Genomic DNA, 7198 nt, shown 5'->3' on the forward strand with positions numbered 1-7198 from the left:
TATAAAAAATAAAAAAATAAAAAAAAAAAGGAAAAAGAAACCAGGATACTCATAGATTTCTTGCATAAATTATTTGAAGAAAGATTTTGGTTCGCATTTGTCCAATAATGCCAATATACTACTTAGTTAAAAAATTAGTTCTGCAGAGAGTTATAGCAATTAATACTTTCCTAGGAGTGCATTTTTTTACTGAACCCCCTGAAAATATATATTTAAATGTTTCTATGAAATTCATTACCTCTTATCTCACTGGTGTGGCACTATTTATAGTTTGTTAGGTACAACAGTCTTAGCGCTGCAAAGCCCCCAAACAGCCTGCATTCCTAACCTCCGTAATCAAGGGAGGAGAAACAAAAGAGACGGGGTGTAGAGGGGGGCTCAGGGGAAGGGATGGCATAGGAGTTCATTTTTACTTCAGTGGGAAGCATCTCGTAAGAAAGAACAATTTGTATTAACAAGGTTTTTGCACAACCACAATCTACATCTAGTGCTAGCAAGGGGGAAGACTTAGCCTGGTATGTTATTTCCGTGCCTTAATAACACAAGAAACATCCACCACCTTCAGCCTGAACGAGGCATTTATTTGAACGACCGAGAGCCAAATTCTTCCCGATACTAAAAGCATCCTTCTGGCACTTAGCGTGGATCTGCAGCTTCCGCAGCATCCGAGGGCCCTGGGAGCGGAGCTGCACCGAATAACCCACGGACACCAACTCAGCAGGACTGCGGGGAATTTTGCCATTGTTTGTCAAACCGTTAGACCTCGGGATTTTTCATACATCTCAATCCAGATCACTTATGTCAGTGTGTGTGTGCTGACATGGTGGGGAAAAAGTAAACCTTCTATAAAAATCTGTGTTGCCTGATGATGTTTTCTAAGGAAAAAAGAAATAGCTTTTGCCCTGCTTTGCGCTGTGTTTTGGAAAGCTTATAGCAAGGTAAAAATGCAGCAGGGACACCTCTTTGTGGGTTCAGCCTAAGCCGTGGACAATTTTTTTCTTGTGTTTCCAAACAGCTGCAGCGTATCTCAAAATACGTAAGAAATACATGAACGCACAGGCACAATACTTGCACACATCAGAGCTGTGTATATTATGCATCATTCTATTATATAGCTGCACGCACACAATCAGTATGCAAATTCTGTCTACCACAGAGGGGGAACAAATCACTGGAAATGCATCCGAGTTTAATCTGGTAAATTCCTGGTTACATTGATTAAGGAGAGTAGAGATTTGTCTGGCTCCTGGGTAGATGACCAGTCTGTAGCACTCAGTATTTTCCAGCTTTAAATCCCCCATGGCCCATAAAAACCTTTGCAAGTATTTCTTATTGTTAAGCACAGTACCTCACGATGCAGGTAGATCTGATCTCCTGAATGCTTCCCTCCCCCTGAAGCACCCAGCTAAGCAAACCTGACACCAGCACACCCCTCTACACATGCTTCGCTTTTGCACCCCGGGGAAACACAAGGAGCAATGCTCTGCCTGCCAGGAGCAAACCCCAGCGCAGCAGTGCTCAAGACACATTCTCCTTTGGGATAGGGGCGGGCGGGAAGATGACGACTTCAGATTCTCTCGGAAGATTTGACTTCCTCCCTACTTTTTTTTTTTTTTCCCTTCTTTTAAATGTCAGGCTCCTACATGGTTTCTTTGAGAGTTTGAACAGTTAGTTAGATCAGTCTGGAAGCAAAACAAACCACAACACATTTCACCTTTTGCAGAACTTTCTAAGAGACGGCATGCATTGCAGAGCGGTGACGATTCAGCATTCAGCTCTCTGGGGCTGGGGTGTAGACCTAAAATTCAAAACATTTTTTGTACATCTGTGTTGAATCAGGGCTTATTTCTGACTAAGGTGGCTGAATTTTTAATATTAAATTCTTTTAAAAATTGATCACTGTTGTATTTAGGGACATCACAGATGGGAACAGAGAGCTCTGCTGTAAAATTGCGCACTCTGCTTAGGATCCAAGTTAACTGAGTTGGAAGGGTTCTGCTTTTCCCTTCATCTGCGTTTTGCCTGAGGTAGAGCCTCTGACAACAGAGCCCAGACTTTGACCTACTCGTGGCATTTTCTTTCACTGTGCACACTGGGAGAGGCTCTGGCTGCTGCGCTTTCCCTCTCCCTGATGCTCAATGGGAGGTTCTCCTCCTCCACATCTCCCTGCTCGGGAGAGGTGCTGGAGCATCCCAGGCTGATGGCACGTGGGGCACAGCTGAGATAAGGGTTCTTGGGCAATAAAATGCTGTGGGAGACACTGGTCTGGTTTTGAACTCTGAGCTGTGGTTGGAGCTGCTTCTGCCTTCTGCTTGCTATGAGATCCAAACCAGAGCAACCATCTCACCATCTCAGTACTGGGAGGAGCGCGGGATGCTACCAACACCAGCAGCCACTGTGGGGATCTATAAGCACAAAATCCCACCCAAACACAGGGCAGGGAGAAGGCAGGATGAAGGGGAGAAACAAGGTTGAGTCCTGAGTGCATAAGGCAGCAAGAGAAGCCTGTGCTTCCCTGTCCTCTGCCATTCCCGGAGCAACATCAAGCAGGAGGCTCAGCTGCCCAAATCACAGGATGCCTGAGGCTGGCAGGGACCTCTGGTCACAACTGTGACCCCCCCCTGCTCCCCTGGGGCAAAGCTGCCACAGCAGCTGCCTGCCAAAGGCAGGACGGGGTGCAAGGAGCACCCTGCCCTTCTGTCCGACCTCCTCAGCCAGGGCTGGTTGGTGGCTGGAGTTTATGGCACAAATTTAGGCACGCCACATTGTGTTCACACCAGGTTTAACAAGCTGAGCTTGTGGTTAAGGAGGTGAGGGCGCTGGCTGAGGCTGGCAGCAGGTAGATAATGCGTTGGGGAGCAAAACTGTCCCCTGGCAGAGCTGCTGAGCTTGCTGGCACGGAGAGACAGGGATGGGAAAGGTGTCTGCACAACACTGGTGAGCATGATTGCACCACGAGTCATCCCTGGCAGCACTGCTGGCCTGGACACGGTGCCTGGACCCACCTCCCAGTATTGTCAGACTGCTCCGTATCTGCTGTTCGCATATGCTGAGATAATGAAGAATTACGGGCCTGTTTTATTTATTTTATTTTTTTTAAGGAATGCCTGATAAGCCTCAACAACCCAGAAAATATTGTGATTTATCTTTCTGCAGTCACCGGATTTGCCCACCCCATGTCAAACTTTGTTTTTCCCCATCATCATCCATCATACAAGAGGAATGGCCAAGGACACCCTCTTCTTAGCCCCCGAGCCTAATTCCGTGACAGCCTAACATTTTGCCTTAACTCTTAGCTGTCCAGACAGAACCCCCCTCAGCTCTGAATTGAAGAGGTGATGACAGAGGCACTAAAAAGAAGGGTCCTTCCATAACAACTCTGACTTCAGAATAAGTGTTCTCTTCTTCTCAGTATTAGCAACACAGAAACACTCTTACTACCCAGCTCAACCCTGTGTACAGTCTGTGTATAACCTTTTAAACAGCTTTTGCTGTAAAACACAAGTCTGTTTGCTGTAACAGAAGCGTTTCATTCCTCACAGTAGAATAAAAGAGTTCGCTGAAAGAGAAAGGGCATTGCAAGTCCCTGCTTTGTGCTCTGAATTCTTTTCCAGCATCTTCCTTTTAATACATCGCAAAAGGGGGGAAGAGAAGAAAAAAAAAACATTAAAAAAGTGGTTTAGAGTGTTTTCCCAAGAAATATCACACACTGAATTGAAACACCTTATCTACAAGGAGGTCCTGGTGGCAAGTGCAGAAGCAACACAGGAAAAAAATCAATACAGCCTGCAGAGATTAAAAACGTACTGGAAAAACATAAGAAAAATGCAACAATTAATGCCAGTTGTACATATAATATGTGAAAACAAAGCAGAGAGGCATTAGTGTCTACACGCAGATCTATGGGATAGGTAATGCTTTTATCTCAACTTGAAAATGGAAGCTTTATTAGACTGCTTCCCATCAGGAGGCATCATACCAAGAACAGAGTAAAGCTCTAACTAGCTAAAAGCCTCTTCCCCCCACACCTTCCATCCCAGTCACTTTGCATACGGGTGAAATTCAAATGGCTTCAACCTCAGAGTGAGGTGGTGGCAAGCGGCGGTTCAGATTTGCCAGCTCAGATGAAACCACACGCTCCCCCTCCAGCAGAAGACATGAACTAGCCAAAAAAAGAGGCCTTTTGATAGGTGGGAACATTTCATCTGTGATTCAAAAAGCCCCTCCATAAAGTTAGAGCTAGAGATCTTCTTAAATGTCACATCTGTGGCATGCTATATCATCTATTTTTGTATGTCTGACTTGAATTAAGTGCCTTGCACAGGTTTTACCTGTGGAGGGTTTCCGTAATGAAATAAAGATGCTCAGGCACAAAAATTAAGCAAATATTTAAGGTGCAGCTCCGTGGAATGATTTCTCTAAATTCCCTCCAGCAGCTTTGCATCCACGCATTAAGTAGACCAAATTTTTCCAATTTACAGAGTAGGTTGAGTGTAAAGCTCAGGAAAAGGCATCATATCTAATAGCTCTTTCTTACTCCACCACCTAATTTTAAAGCCCATTATGAAGCCTAAGCAGAATATTTGCTCCTCAGTTCTGTGAATCAGCAAAATAAAAGGGAATAGCCCCCTTCTCATAGACACATACCATCAACACTGTTTCAATACACAACAGTCACAGCAGGGCTAGATAGGGCCACACATCAGCTAACTTGGCAGTACTGGAAAAGCAGCACTTTAACCTTCCTTCTGCTACAATCCCATCAAAATAAATCAATCAATGTTAGAACTTTTCCTTTAAACCCCAGAAATCTGACTAATGGCTTGCTCGTGCCTGCTGACACCGGTGAGTAGAGGCAGGTACAGGGGCACACGTGTGCCTGTTGCTCAGAGGCTTGGTGCTACTCCAAGGCAGTAAAACAGCTAAGCTGACCAAACCACCCGAGTCCTCCATGGGCAGGAACTATAAGGAATAAGAGACAATAAAATATCCAGGCCTCTAAGCAATGCTTGGAACAATTTATACCCAAATACATCCACCATTCTCTTAGAACTGCACAGACATCAGCAAAATAGCAGCATCTTTGGTGTAAGTTTATCCTAGATAGACAAATATGAATGACACACATGGTTATATATGGTATATATGGTTATATACCACAGTGTAGGCAGCAATTTCATGGAGTTAGCTGTGTTTTGCACGGATTTCATGAACGGCTCTCAGAGCTCAGCTTGTATTTTGTCCTTGCTTTTTGTGGCAGGGGCACCTCATGCTTTGGCCAGGCTCCCATTTTAGCATCATATAAATCCAAATGGATAAAGAACATACTCGGGCACTAGTGCTCCCACTACGGACAGGCCACTTGCCAGCAGGGATAAACAAAAGTACTTCTCTTTTATTAGTTACTAGATTTCATTCAAATTCCCAGAGTGCTGATTCCTTCACTTTGGACTACATCCCGTGCTTCTACTGGAGCCAGTTGTAAGATTCTCCTGACCACGCTGAGAGCAGATTCATTTGAAATGCATTTTAAAGGCTCGGCTCTGCAGTTCTTACACGAGAAGGTGCAAAGTGACTTCAGCAGGTAATTCCCGAGGATGACTTTACACAAGCCAAATTTGCAAGATTTTAATGAGCCTTCAACAAGACCTCTAGCTTTTTTTTCCAGTAACACTGTCCACTCTCAGCAATGAGTAATAAGCATTCACAACACCCCATGAGGCAAGAAGTCATAGCTGGGCCTACTTTAAGACGCATAAACTGTGGAAAAGCTATTAAGGCTTCACAGCGAGCCAAGACTGGAGCCAGCACGCCGAGTGCAGGCAGTGCTGGCTCTTAAAGCACATATGAACCTGTTAGTGCTAAGGTTCAGCTTTGTCCTGTCAGGCGTCCTGACTGTATACTAAATCCAGATGGCCTGAGGAAATAAATGAGATTAAAAAGAGTCTGTTTCATTCTCACACTTCCAAAGTCCTCTACAAAGTATTGAGTTGCTACAGATAATGCGTGTACGTGTGGGCAACAGTCCTTGTGAACATGCTGAGGACTTCATTACCTTATCCTCGGCAAAGCTTAAAAGCCTTAAACACTCCACTCCCTTAAAAAGGAACATGATCTTCTGCCTTCTTATTTTTTGAGAAATGCCACCTGATTTCAGCATTGGGAAACATTTTCACTGGTATCTCCAAGAATCCATGCACAGTAGCATTTCCCAAATGGGAAGGATGGGGGGGATCCTTCACTCCAGGGGGAAAAGGAGGGCATGGGAAGGACAAGGGGTCTATAGAAGGAGAGATGTGGGAAGTGGAAGTGCTTGAGCTCATAGGGCCCCAGCTCAAGCTCTGGATACACCAGCACACACAGGTGGGCTGGAACTGGCCAGAGGCAGAAAAACATGGGTTTACTAGCAACAAAAGAAAAAGGCAGAGGGGAAAATCTTCCAAATACGAATGGCTATTATAAAAGAGTGATGACTAACAGTCCTCTGTGTTCCCCAGAGAGAGAAAGACTGATGCAGTTGGGCCAGCAGGCCCCTGGAGCGGCAGGAAGCTGGGGGATGCCTTTCACAGAGCTTTCAGGAAAGAGCTCAGAAACAGGTCCATTGGGAACAGCTCAGGAGCGTTCAGTCCTCCTGAGGTCTCTGCCACAGAACAACATGCAGGAATGAAATCAGCCCAGCTACCCCACATACGGGTTGCAGAAGGAGAGATGGAGGACATGCAAAGCACAGTGGTACAGGGGCACATAAATGCCAGGAAAGCACTCAAGGCACTGGAAAAGCGAAGAAGATTATGCAGGCAACTTGCTCATCTCCAGTTCACCTCCTGCATGGTGTTTGTGGGAATGGGGTGGACAAGGAGGTTGTCTTTGAAGCAAAGGTGGTTAAAATCCTGTTTTTTCACTTTCAGTAGTTATGCTTTGCTTGTAAGCCCTTCTCAGAACTCCTTCCCTCTGACTCTTCCTTCTTCATTTTAATATGATGAAACGTTTCTCTTTTTATAATAAAAGGGCATCAGGTGGAGAGCTCCATTTAGAATGAGAGGAGGGAAACCTGCTTGGGGTAAGGGGTTGCAACTCGGGGAAGCCCGGATCACTGCTTCCAGAGATGTGGACAGATCTCCTGCTCGCTCCCCACTTCAGCTCACTGCATAGGAGTCACAGATAACAGACTTCTTTTCTTCCAGCTTTTTATCTGTGA

Source organism: Anser cygnoides, chromosome 7 (assembly GCF_040182565.1).
Source record: "Anser cygnoides isolate HZ-2024a breed goose chromosome 7, Taihu_goose_T2T_genome, whole genome shotgun sequence".
NCBI classification, from domain to species: domain Eukaryota; kingdom Metazoa; phylum Chordata; class Aves; order Anseriformes; family Anatidae; genus Anser; species Anser cygnoides.